At 42.2% G+C, this 13,302-nt stretch overlaps 1 pseudogene; it reads right to left on the bottom strand.

The window, feature by feature from the left end:
• The window catches only part of LOC117020656 (histone-lysine N-methyltransferase SETMAR-like), a 51,320-nt pseudogene extending 38,374 nt beyond the window's left edge, over positions 1-12,946 (bottom strand).
• Between the last annotated feature and the right edge of the window lie 356 nt (positions 12,947-13,302).

Raw genomic sequence — 13,302 nt, 5'->3', positions numbered from 1 at the left:
CTCAAAAGGCCACATATTGTATGATTCCATTTATATGAAACGTCCAGAGTACGCAAATCCATAGAGACAGATAGTAGACTTGTGGTCGCCAGGGGATGGAGGGAAAAAGGAATGGAGAGTGACTGATAATGGACTTGGGGGTTCTTTGTGGGGTGATGACACGTTCTGGAATTAGATAGCAGTGATGGAAGTACAACACGGTGAATATACTAAAAGCCATTGAAATATACAATGGAAAATGGTGAATTTCATGGTATGTAAATTATATCTCAATCAGAAAACAACAAAAACAACACAATGAGAAATCTGAAGCCCAGAGAAGCTAAGGTTCTTATCCAAAACCACAAAGCTGATTGAATGGCATCACCGGAACCACACTCAAAGTCTTCCAAATCCCAGTGCAGTTATTCTAGGTCCACAACACACTGCTCTAGAAGTATGAGGATAAGCAGTGCAGACTTGAATTAGTCATTTATCAGCTCACACCTCAACAGAAGAGGAAGATGATTTAAATGATCTCTTCAGTTTTTTCCAGTTTTAAAGCAATCAAAGTCTTCTCATCTTGTGAGCATTTTCTCTCTGGTACTACAGATAAGGGCAGGGGTTCTCAACCAGGGCTGATTTTGCTCCCCAGGGGACATTCGAGAATGTCTGGAGATGTTTTTCGGCTGTTACAACTTGGGGGTAGGGGGTGCTGCTAGCACCCAGCAGGTAGAGATCAGGCCTGCTGCTCTATGACTATAATGCACAGAACACCCCCCATAACAAAGAATTATTCAGCCCAAAATGTCAATATTGATGCTGGTGACAAACCCTGGCTTGGGGTATGAACAACTTCATTTTTAAGCTTTTCAGGAAGTTCTGTCCTAGAGTATAATGACCTCAAGCAGCAATTCTGAGATTACAGAGTGACTGGGAGGCTAGCACGAAGCACAGATGGGAAATAGGCACTTTTTACCACGCCCCCCTCCCCCCATAATAACTGACTTCTACAGAGTCAAATATCCAAATGCCCAGAGCAGCCAGGCAGCTAACATAAAGGAACGAAGCCAACAAACGCCTAATAACCATTGAGGACTATTATTTCCTTCCTTCCACACACAGAAAAAAAGTTTGTTTCCCATTCTTCATAAAACATATATGACACATACATGAAATCCTCTCAATATAACCTTGTAGTTTCCCACTTTTCATAGACATACATGCCAAGAAATACTTTCTATATAAAAAGGACAGTACAAGCTCAATAACAAATGGCTCAGAGTCAGGAAGATAGTGGGAATGGTGGGGGCTAGGAAGACCCCTAGGGTACACGCCGGGATGAGGGGTCATCACTAACCAGTTACGATGGATCCAGGCCATGATGGAGTAAGGCCCTGGAGTCAAGAGATCCTCAGACGTCTTCAGAAGGGGGGAAATCCAGATTACGTGTGTGCATGTGGGAAAGAAATCTCCCAGTATTTAAAATCTTGGCTCGAAAAATGTTTTTTTGAACGCTGTTGTCAAAAACAAAGGGGTGCCAGCCTCTGCAACCAGACCGTGACCTCCAGCCTTCACTAACCCTAATAAACAATGTCAGTTTAAGGTCTTCCTATAAATGCAGTCCATCAAACTCAGGACCTATTGTCCAATTATAAGAACAATTTTTTTTCCTTAATTAAATCTTAATAGCTCATTTACAGTCGAGAATTCACAAAAGACAAGAGAATTATCGCTGGCTTAAATTTAAATGAAACTCATAAAATTATTAATGCCTGGCATTTTATTAAGCTCCAACAAGTTTACAAATGGGGATACTGAGACCAAGAGGACTTGCTAAGTCATGGCTGCTGCTTAGGGTACCAGAGTCATTATTCGAACCCAGGTCTTTCTGCTCCTAAAATCCACATTCTTTCCATGTCGCACCTTGTTTACATCCCTCAGATTTCTTTTATGTACTCAGTTTATGAGGCTCTCTCAGTAAATTACATGTAAAGAGCCTGATCTTTGTGAAGTGTATGAACAGCAGCTTTGCAGCCCCACTCCTGCTGGCCCCTCCTGAGCATGTTGACCACATTATTCCCATTACAGCGCTGCCTGTGCTCCCACGAGCCCTTCTGCCCTCCCCTCCAACCACAAATAACCCTGACTCTGGCCTCCCACTTTCTACTCACTCTTGCATTGAACTTCCCCAGTAGGCTTCAATATCCTGATGATATCTTTCTCAAGCTAAAAAAGTGCGGATGGACCCTAGAGGACACTATTTGCAGGGTAGAAAACAGGGAAGTATCAGTCCATGGAGAAAAAGTCTTCTGGGAACCCAGGATCCAAGACGGAAATAATGAGGGCACACACTTCCACGTCCACCATTTGTCCCAGTAGATTTCATGTTGCCCGAAAGGTCCCAAGAAATTAAACCCCACCCCTGGGTTTCAGCCGCCCGGCCAAGCCTCCCCTCTCCCATATTACCCTATTACCCTCCTATCCCATCCTGGTCAACGTAGCAAGTCAGTTCTACGCAACTTTGTCACACAAAGCAAGAGAATCACACTTGAAGCAAATCATACACCTGGTTTTAGGACATCTAACAAAACATTCAACAGTCCCTTCAGAGCACTGGCTATTCTAATCTCTGATTCCTTCCTTTGGGACATGGACATTAGGAAACAGGATGGCATAGATCTGGGTGTCTGGACCTTCTGGATTCTATGACCAGGCAGGTTATTTAAAGTTTCTGAACTTCAGCAGTTTCCTATTCTATGAGAGTGGAAGAGAGAAGGGGGGAAGGGGAATTAATATGAGTATGAATATGAATGGTTACCATGCTGAGTTACTTTAAGGAATAGAAATAACAAACACAAAGGCCCGAGTACTTCCTGCACATGGTGTGACTGGTATTGTTATGATGATGATGCTATACTAGTTTTCCATTTCAGCCCATACTCCTAATAGCTTGTATCAGTCTCTGCAGAAGCACAGCTACTGCTTTCACATGCCCTGAGGACACTGCCTACGACTGCTGGCTCAGTGGCTGAGTGGGGATCCCTGGAACTGCTCTCTAGGAGTCCTGCTCCCCTCCCCCACACCCGCACTTTTTTAGCTTGAGCTCACACACTGTTATCTTAGCCAGCTGACCCAGGTTCTCACTGGTCTCCAATAGTAGGCTCTTCCAGTGGGCAATGGGGGGTAATGAAAAAAATACTGGACACAAAATCAGAAGACAGGGGTTTGAATCTGGATTTACTGAGCTGAATGTTACTTAATCACCCTGCACCTCAATATTGTCATCTGTGAAACAGGTATAACAAACCACAGTTTGTAGGGTCATTGTACAGATTACATAACCTGCAGGAAAAACCCTATCACATTGCTGGGCACAGGTAAACCTGAACCTGACTTTTCAGTGCTCCAAGACTCAGCACGGTGGACGGGCATATCCTAGAGTCCACTGGGCATATTCCAGTGTCTTTCTCCCTCTCCTGTTTCCACCACCTTCTTCCACAGAGTCCTCTTACCACCATTCATCTGCCCATCTGCTGGAATTTAACGCACCCCACCTATGCACCACAAGCATCAAGATTCAGCATTCAGTTTCACAGTCAGGATAATCACTATCTTTTCTGGGAAGTACCACTCATTTTCGTTAAACACAGAAATCCTGGCCCTTCTCCACCACCCTCACCTCCAAATTTGATGAGACATTTGCAGAGGATATTATCCATCAGTGCAACCTGGGGTTTCATATTTATCTTCCCTCTTACTCAGAGACTCAAAATAGTCCACATTCGGTTACCCAAATCTAAAGACAGACTCCAAATGCACCAAGTCTAAGACAGGACTAGTAAACGAGTGGCATAAGCCCTGTTCCTCCCTCCTCTGGTGCCAGACCAGATATCAACTGTCAATCACACTGTCTCCCAGACAGGCTCCAAAATCCCTTTCTCAGCTCTCCAGGCAGTCACCATCCATCAGTCCGAGCTGTCATTTGGGATGAAATCTACTTGCCAAGTTTAGGAAGCTTTAAATCAAACCAGGACTCTATAAAGTCCTGTCCTACCATGTTTCCCCGAAAATAAGACCTAGCCGGACCATCAGCTCTAATGCGTCTTTTGGAGCAAAAATTAATGTAAGATCCAGTCTTATTTTACTAAGACCCGGTCTCATAGTAAAATAAGACCGGGTCTTACATTAAGACGCATTTGAGCTGATGGTCCAGCGAGGTCTTATTTTCGGGGAAACACAGTGCGTACAACAAAGAATAGTGTTCATTTGCATAGTAGTAAGCACTTTATGGGCAGTGAATAAATATTTAGCAACTCAAGCACAACATGCTGTATACCTATGAAATGTTCAAAAATTACACAAGTGGTTTGTTTGGGGAATGAACTCAAATTGTAATGTTTTTGTTAATTCAAATTTCAGTTGAAAACTCTTCATAGTTAAATTTACTAAAAACGCTCCAAAAATTATACCAACATACACCCTCAGCTTAGTAAGTACTATGTACTGTACACAGTATTTTGATGATTAAAGACCTTACACAATTCAAGGTTATAATATTTATTTTTTATTACCATTATTACTACTATTGTTGCTGCTGCTGCTGATATAGATATAACAGACAATATACATTAAATACTTGCTATGTACCTGGCACTTGGCTAAATACGTCATGTGGAATACTTCATTCGTTCAATGCTCATAGTAGTTATATGCAGAAGGTACCATTCCTATCTCACTTTTACAAATCCAGAGGCTGAGGTTATACTTGCCTAAGGCCACATCCCTCATCAATGGTAGAACTAGATTGTGGACTCGGCCCTTGCCCTAACCATGAGTCTACACTGCTTTCCTATGATAGATAATCCGTAGAGAGGGATGGGGCAGAAGGAGGTGCTTGGATTGACTATAAAATAACTCTGGAAATAAATAAATCAGCAGATATTCAACCCAAACACCTACTTTGGCTAGTAAGTAGTTTATCATAAAAGGACAGTACAACCCAAAACTCCTGTCAACTGGGGGTCCAGGCTTATAGAAATGGCCAATTCCCATTCAAAGGAACTGTCCTAATAAATATAATTAGGAAAGTAGAAAAGCAACAAGCTTCAGTCCAAATGGGAATGTCACGAATGAAGAAGACCACACTCCCACTCCTTGCGCAACTCCCAGAAGGAAAACAAACTCCTCAAAGCTATGTTGGTTATTGTTACTTTGGGTTCTTTGCTTTTAATATTGGACTGGTATGCCGCAATAGCTGCTGACCTTAACTCTATTTACATTTACCAAATACCACTGAACTGACCTGTCAAGCAAGTCACCTATTTGGGCCTCTCTTACTCTCAGCCCTCCACTCCCAAAGCCACTAGATCCAAGATGACAAAAGCCATTTCCGGTAGGAAAAGGAAATACATCCACAAGTACCCAGAACCCTGTACCCTCAGTCACCGCCAATGTTCCATTTCCGGCTTCTGGAGCTCTGAAGCAATACTGGCAGAGAGCCCACAAAGGTCGTACAACAGGACAGACACATCCTAATGTGCACCTCTCCCTGCCCTTCCACTTTTAGGAGTCACTTCCAGGAAACCCCTTTTGGGGTTCTGCCAGGTACTGAGCCAGGAATAAATAAGCTGTCAGTGGCAACAGAGGGAACCAGATCCAGACCAACCAAATTGTTCTAGAGTTTCCCAGGGGCTGCACCAACCTAAAAGTACCTGGGTAGATAGGTAGACGGGGCCCCCATCTGCCAGCGTCTAGTTCTGCTTTCAGTCCTACAGCAAAGCTGTGATGAGTCCAAAAGGGAAACATTCAATTCCCAGTTGATTTCTTTTTTTAGAGTTTGGGGAAAGGAACAAACATAAAAGAAATAACATTAACTTTAAATTATTAGATTGGTGCAAAAGTAATTGCAGTTTTTGCAATTACTTTTAACCTTTTAAACCACAATTACTTTTGCACCAACCTAATACCATACCCAGAATTCCTGAGTAACTAGCCAATGCTGGCTGATAAACTCAGATAAGCCTATTGAAAGAAGACAGACGGGAAAGTGCACTGCTTTCAACTAGGTTGCTCAGTTGCATGCGGCTGGTACAGGCTATCAATCTCCAACTCCTCTCCCCATCCATCCCCACTCCTCCCAGCCACCTCAACCGCAGCCCCCACAAAAGAAAAAAAAAACTAGGCAATGGTACATACTGATCACTACTGCCCTAAGAAACCACAAAACAGAAAGGTTCATGACGTGGTTTTGAGCTACATCTATAAAGAGAACCCAAAAAAAGACAACTGTACATAATCAGAAGTAGAAAATTTCCCTCAAACATTAATACGCATTTGCCATTTGATAGCAAAAAATTCACTAAATTTCTAATTTGGAAAGCTAAGGTCCTTTTGTATAATGGATACACAGTAAAACAAAAATGAATCACAGAACAATAACAAATACAGGAATGTAATTTAACTCAGGATAACTTAAGTTTCTACTGACCCTGCACCTACAATAACAAAGACTAGAGCAATTCCTGCTGAAAATTGCTGAAACCTAAAAGTGTCTCATTCTGAGTTTAGAGTTTGGAGAGTAACTTTTTAAAAAATTTGACATTTAACAGCTAAATTAATAATTTCTTGATCCCATTTTTTAAAAATCTTCATTTCAAAATAACATTTTAAACTTTCATATGTAATGATCAGTAAATTATGCTAATTTTCATTTTTAAAAGTGAAACATTCATTAAGAATCTAGACTTTTTATTCTGTCATCGGTTTCTAACTTTCCTGAAAAAAATCATTTCTGAACTTTTAATAAATTAAATTAAAAAAAAATATAAAGAAGAAATATTTTTTAGAGTTAGTATCTCACACTGGTTTCTCCTGAATTGTTGAGGGTTTTTTTGGTTTTTTTTCCACCATAGTTGTTTTCCTTCTCTATTTTTGATCAAAAATTGAAAACCAGAAAACAAGACTCAAGCAGTCTTATATTCCTGCAATGTGGAAACCACCTTATACTTCATATTATAAATATTTGTCAAAATTTCATTTCCTCAAATAGATAGAAATGTGTATTGAAAGTGTCCTAAAACAAATGGATAAAAATCCCCCAATTTCATATAAAGAAGTCCATGCCCTTGCTTATATTTATATTTACAAGTTTAAAATATTATTATAGAACAGAGACTATCAAATTTGGGGAATAGTAAAATGAACTAGAAAATCTGAGGTCAGGTCTTCACTTGGGACATTGATAAATCTCTCCTTCTAGCAACAGACCTCATACATTGACTACAATTCCATTTAATTTCATATCCAGCTGCTACCTTCAAGATTCCAGAAATTGGTCCACAGTCTTTCCAATTGAAGGGGAAAATTCCATTAATTAGTCTTTCTTTCAACTGCTGTTATGGGTCAAATTGTGTCTCCAAAAGATGTGGAAGTCCTAAGTCTCAGTAATTATAAATGTGACTTTAGTTGGAAATAGGGTCCTTGCAGATGATCAAGTTAAGATGAGGTCATTAGGGTGGGCTCTAATTCCATGTATATTTTTTTATTATTTTTTTTTCCATATTACTGTGTCCTTATAAAAAGGGGAAATTTGGACACAGAAACAGACACACACACACAAGAACACCACGTGAACATGAAGGCAGATATCAAGGTGATATATCTACATGCCAAGGAACCCTAAAGATTGCCAGCAAACCATCAGAAGATAGAGAGGCTAGACCAAGAGTCTCCCTCACAGTGCTCAGGAGGAAGCAACCCTGCCGGCACCTTGATCTCGACTTCTAGCTTCCGGAACTGTTGCTCAAGCCCTCCAGTTTTTGGTACTTTGTTCATGGCATCCCTTAGGAAACTGACGCACATGCCTTCCCAGCCCGGCCTTCCCTTACAATCCATGTCCTTGTGCCCCCGACTTATTTCTGCTTCTCTTGATCATTTCACGTATGCTCCCACCTCTTCCCTAACCTCACTCCACACCCTCTCCTGCCAATCAATGCCCTTTGCACTTGTTCTTGTCAGGGGTACCCGTCATTTTGCATGGGGCAGTTCTTATGGGGGACTGTCTGGCACACTGCAGGAGGTCGAGCATTTCTGGGACTCTCATTCCCCTGCAGCTCCACAGTGTCCACAGTGGACTTCTGCTCTAGAAGCTTTGAAGCCACTTGCCTACCAGAGTTTGACACGGGGTCTCACTATCTACTGTTTATGATTTCATCAGGTCAGTTCACTTCAGCCTCTTCATCTGTAATATGGTATGGCCATGTGACTCTGAAGATTCAATTAGTTAAATATGCTAACGAGCCCAGGCTTACTCTCACTAGCTCCTTCTGTCATTATAATCACTTAGGAATTAATACCCAGTCTGTTCTACACGGTCACATGCTGACTAGAACCCGTCAGAGGCTTCCTCACACAGTGATGCTTCAATGAATACATTCTGTGGAGATGTAACTGCTTAACAGGTCATGTTTAAAATAGTTTAAGTCACGCAATGCAGCTGGATATGCCTTCTACAATTGCAAAGAGCAAGACAACTCTGAGTATAGTTTCTATGAGTTCTCCCGCCACCTCACCCCAACTTGAAACCGTAGTTGCAGTCCTGGGCAAAGTTCCATGTTGTCCAACTTCGCTTCCAATTTCTTTGTAACTTTTGCTCCCAGTGAAGGTCCATCTTGTCTCCCTTTTCTGGGGATGACTACTGTCTAGCTCATTTCACCCTGCACCCTGGAAACATTACCCAACTCAGTATCAGTGCTTCATTCTTGATCAAACGGTTTCCATCCCAAGACTTTGAGAGGCAGCACTGATTTGTGCCATGAGGCCACAGTCTAAGTCTGTTCTCCTGACCACTACATACACCTCGCACCTAACAGCACATAACAAATTGTAGTTAGTAGGTTTTCAATGATTGTTTGAAGAAGGCAAGAATCAATCCATGCATGAATAAATGCATTGCTGAATGAACGCATGAATGAATATATTCAGGAATCAGGAGACCTGGCTTCCATTTAATACTCAGCTCTGCACTGACTGATATAAATGACCTGAGGGCAAGCCACTGACTCTCTATGCCCAAATTTGCTTGTCAGTGAAATTAGGTGGTTGGACTTCACGAGAAATCTCTTTAGGTTTTCTTCTATCTCTAACAACTGAACCCATGAACTTTAACGACTTTATTTCTTTCTTGAGAAATTTTAGTCAAGGTGGGGTGGTCAGATTTTTCTGATATCACCTACCAGGGGTCCCTCCCTGCCAGAGAGGGCCTGGATCCCTGGGGACAAAAGGTGCAGATACGGAAGAGATCTCTGAGATACTAAGCACTGTGGAGTTTGTTATGACATGCATCTTTCAAGGACTTAGAGTCCACCTTGTTTTCAAAAGAGGTCCATAGGGACTTCTGCTGCCTGCTGTCTCCCACCCAAAGCACCTCCCATTCCAGCTTGAACAAGGTGGGCTTGTGCAGTCTCTCCCAGTCTCCAAATCTAACTCAATCCCTCTCCCTGCCATCTGCCTAAGGCTCCCACATGCATATTTCATGATTTCTGGCACATTTCCTCCTTATCTGACATCCTGCAATGCATCCCTCTGCTGCCTATATTATTTCTATCTCTAGTAAGAATGTTCCTGAAAGAGGTATGTGTCCTTGGGCTGTACTTTATTACTGGTGGTTTTACCTTTCCTATCTTATCTCCCCACCTGGTCCCTACCTGAATTCCTTGAGGACAGAGACCGCACCCTCTATTCTCCTCCAGTCTCCACAAAACCAAGGACAGAGCTAGCCAGCAGCAAACCCTTAGAAAATACTTATTGAATGAATGAAATAATAAATGTATGAAATAATTAACTGATTTCCATATTTGTAAATTAGAAATTCATATATTTCCTGGATAAAGTTACCAAGACCGCCCCTTTCAGGTATACAACCAGAATGAATTAAATTTTAAAATGACTCTTGTATGAATATACTATTTTCTTCACTACAATATGAATGACAGCAACATTATCAGCTACATAAGAAATCTGATTTTTCAGGTATTCATAGCATAATAATGTGGCATTGCTTTTATTTCCTAGTAAAAACAGATTTTACCGGAGCTGTGGTAGATTAAAGGGCCATCAGCCTTTGGTGTTAATTATTCCAACTATCACTGTTCTGTGTTGAACCCAGGAAGTTCAGGGAAATCAGAACAAGATATGAGGATTTTCTCTACAGAGACTGTTTAAATCTATTGCTGACTGGGGCAGAGCATCTTTTTGGAAATTCCTGGAACTTACTTAGCTAAGTCTAATTCTAGTCACATTCCTTCCTTGAGGTTTAAACAAACATCAGCTAAAGTCAAACTGATTTGGGAATCAAATTGTTTGTTCTTCCGAGCACTTGCTGGTCACTGGTTGGTCACCAAATAAAACAATGTCAGTGGTCCACACAACACTGCTGGAGGGAAAACACTAGGGCTATGCCATCAAACTTAATACAGCTTACAGCTGTAAAACCCATTGGCCTCCCCAGCCCAATAGTTGACCTGAACAACTTCACTATCTCTCGGAAATCATTATTCTTGCATATAAGCATAAAATTATCGCCAAGAGTTTCCATATTACATAATTACAGAAAAACTGTGTACTAATATAGGAGATATTACAATTAGAGCGACTCAGTGGCTAAGGATTGACTGAGACCTGAAAAGATTGGGTCCATTAAAGTAGATAATTAGTGTATATGGGCTGGACATATGTGATAACACAGTATGTCTTCCAACTCAAATCAAACCATGTCAGAACACACACTCTCTATCAGGTGAGCAGTGAGAGGACCTGAGACATTACAATAAAACACCGAAGGGAAAAATAAATTCACTTTGAGGCTAATATGTATATTGTTAAAGTAAAAGAAGCTGTTACAAGGATTTATCCACATTTACCCAACTGATGAAGTCAAAGCATTTTAATGCTAGGGTGCAATTCTGAGTTTTTCATTACAATCCTTCATTCTACAGAAGACAAACTCAGGCAGAAATGGAGCACCTTATTCAAGTGTGCACCACTAGTCAGAGACTTCATTAAAACTTAAGTCTCTTAAGTCTAGCTTCATGTGCAAAATATAGAGTATTAAATTTAAAAATTAAAAAGGCACATGGCAGGTAGGCAATACATATCTGTTAATGAAATCGAGGAAACAGTGATGCAGGGTTCCAGAACGGTCTTCATATACTACCTACTGACAGGATAAGCCAATTAATTACCAATTAATTAAGCCAATTAATTAAGTTTTGACTTTGACTTGTCCAACATACCCTAGGCTGTTAATACAATAAAGCATCCCTAGCGCAATCAATAAAATGCTACTGGAACAATATCGAAGCATGCAAGTTGGTGGTGAAACCACAAGCTTTGTAGCATTCTCATGTGCATCTGAAAAAAATTTACCCACAAAACAGCACGGGTTTCCAAACACATTGAGTGGAGCTTCAGTGGAGAAATCTATAAAAGGCAGGTATGACTAAGCAACCACAAATAACTAGAAACACCAAAACTTTCAGGAGTCTGGGGACCAGCGCATGCCTGTATATAAAGATAAGTTGGCATTTCCCATCTGTTGTTCCTAATGCAAAAGGGAGGGTTTTTTGTTTGTTTGCTTTTTGTATTACAGTGTTCATTTCTTTTTAAATAAAAAGCCTCAGTGGTTTATAAGGATTTGCAAACAATAGTTTACTTCATCCTTCATCCCACATGCTTCAGAAACAAATTTGGAGACAATCTGGTTGACTTGCTGCGCAGGCAACTGGCCAGACCAAATTGTAAGCAATTAATATTGCACTTTTTGATGTATATGATTACGTATCTCAACAAAGAGTCTCTTAAATCTATAGTTCAACTCTTAGCTAAGGAAACCAAGTCTTAATAATCATATAAAACATTGCTTGCTACCTGTCTTACTCAGTGGGCTATCAAGTATAGTACTGAATTTTCCTTAAACTCTGACGTCTAACTATTTAACTTCTCTTCTTCCTGAAAAAATTCTTCTTCCTTAACATACATATTCAAGAATATCGACCAACAAAACAGCTTAAAATAATTAGAGACCACAATTTACACAGCCCCAGGATGAAATTGACCACAGCATTACAGGGGGAAAGAAACCAAACATACACATTTATATAAAGATGTAAAAATATTTATAGCACCTTAGGCAAAAAAAAAAAAAAGACAAAGCAAACAAAAAATCCTGTCACGTCAGGAAAAACTTGGTTTGCCGTTCTCTTTGCGCAGGTATAAAACTAAAGAAATGTACTTGGGAAAGGGAGAGTGGAGAGCAATTACCACTTAAACTTGTTTCATTGAGAAGGTAGGTTAGCAAACTAATCAGCCGAAAAGCTCCCGTACAAAACATAACCAGGCTGAACGTCCCAAATCCGGAAGAATTAACACCAGGGAAAGGGGAACCCCGAAGCTCTTGGACAACCACTTTTCCCAAATTCCAGTGGCACACAACTGGAGCGGGGGGCTTCCCGAGTTGTCTCCCTCTCAGGCGGTGCACAGTGGGCATGTGTGTGAGCCCCGGGTCCCCCAGCCACCTCTGCTCCCGCCCTTTTCATTGTTGTCCAAGTGTGATGGATCACCTGCCGGGAGCCGGCTCGCGCGGCCGGACGTGCGGCGCGCCGAGACGCGCAGGGGCGGGCGCCGCGCGCCTCCTGCAGGACCCGCGCCCAGCGTCCCCTACCCCCGGAGACCCGACCCCGGCCCGCTGCGGATAACCGCAGTGCTCACCGCCACGAAGCCCGAGGAGGAGGCGATGAACACGCGGATGACCATCCTCTTGCCGCGCCGGGATGCACTGTCTGCTGCTGCGGACTCTGGACTGGCGCGGACGCGGAGGCAGAACTCGGCTGAGAACCGTGGCCGCCACCGGGCACAGCGCTCCCTTCGGGTAAGATCGCGGAGATCTGGATCCCTCCCACCGGGTCCACAGCTAAGAGCTCAGCTCCTCCCGGCCGCTGGCCGAGGGAGTGGGGAACGAGAGGGAGGAGGGAGCTGGATGCGGGGCATGACGGGAAATGTAGTGTGTGTGGCTCCCTGGGGCGGCTGGTTGCCTGCGCTCATTCAGGTGCCTCCAATTATTGCGCGTCAGTCTCGTTTGCGCACAGGTGGCTGGAAGGGAGCGGGAGGCAGGGGAAAGGCTGTAACAAAAGGTGGCGAGGATGCTGGCGACAAGAGGAAAAATAAAACTGGGCAAAAAGGCTTGGTTCAAAGTCCAAGCTTAGGTTCTGTGTTGTGGTTTACTGGTTTGGAGCATCCCCACCCAGAAATGCCAACAGGCAACGA

The sequence above is a fragment of the Rhinolophus ferrumequinum genome, chromosome 3 (assembly GCF_004115265.2).
Source record: "Rhinolophus ferrumequinum isolate MPI-CBG mRhiFer1 chromosome 3, mRhiFer1_v1.p, whole genome shotgun sequence".
In the NCBI taxonomy this organism is placed as follows: Eukaryota; Metazoa; Chordata; class Mammalia; order Chiroptera; family Rhinolophidae; genus Rhinolophus; species Rhinolophus ferrumequinum.
Note: the sequence above shows the minus strand (reverse complement) of the source record. Positions and strands in the feature narration are given on the sequence as shown.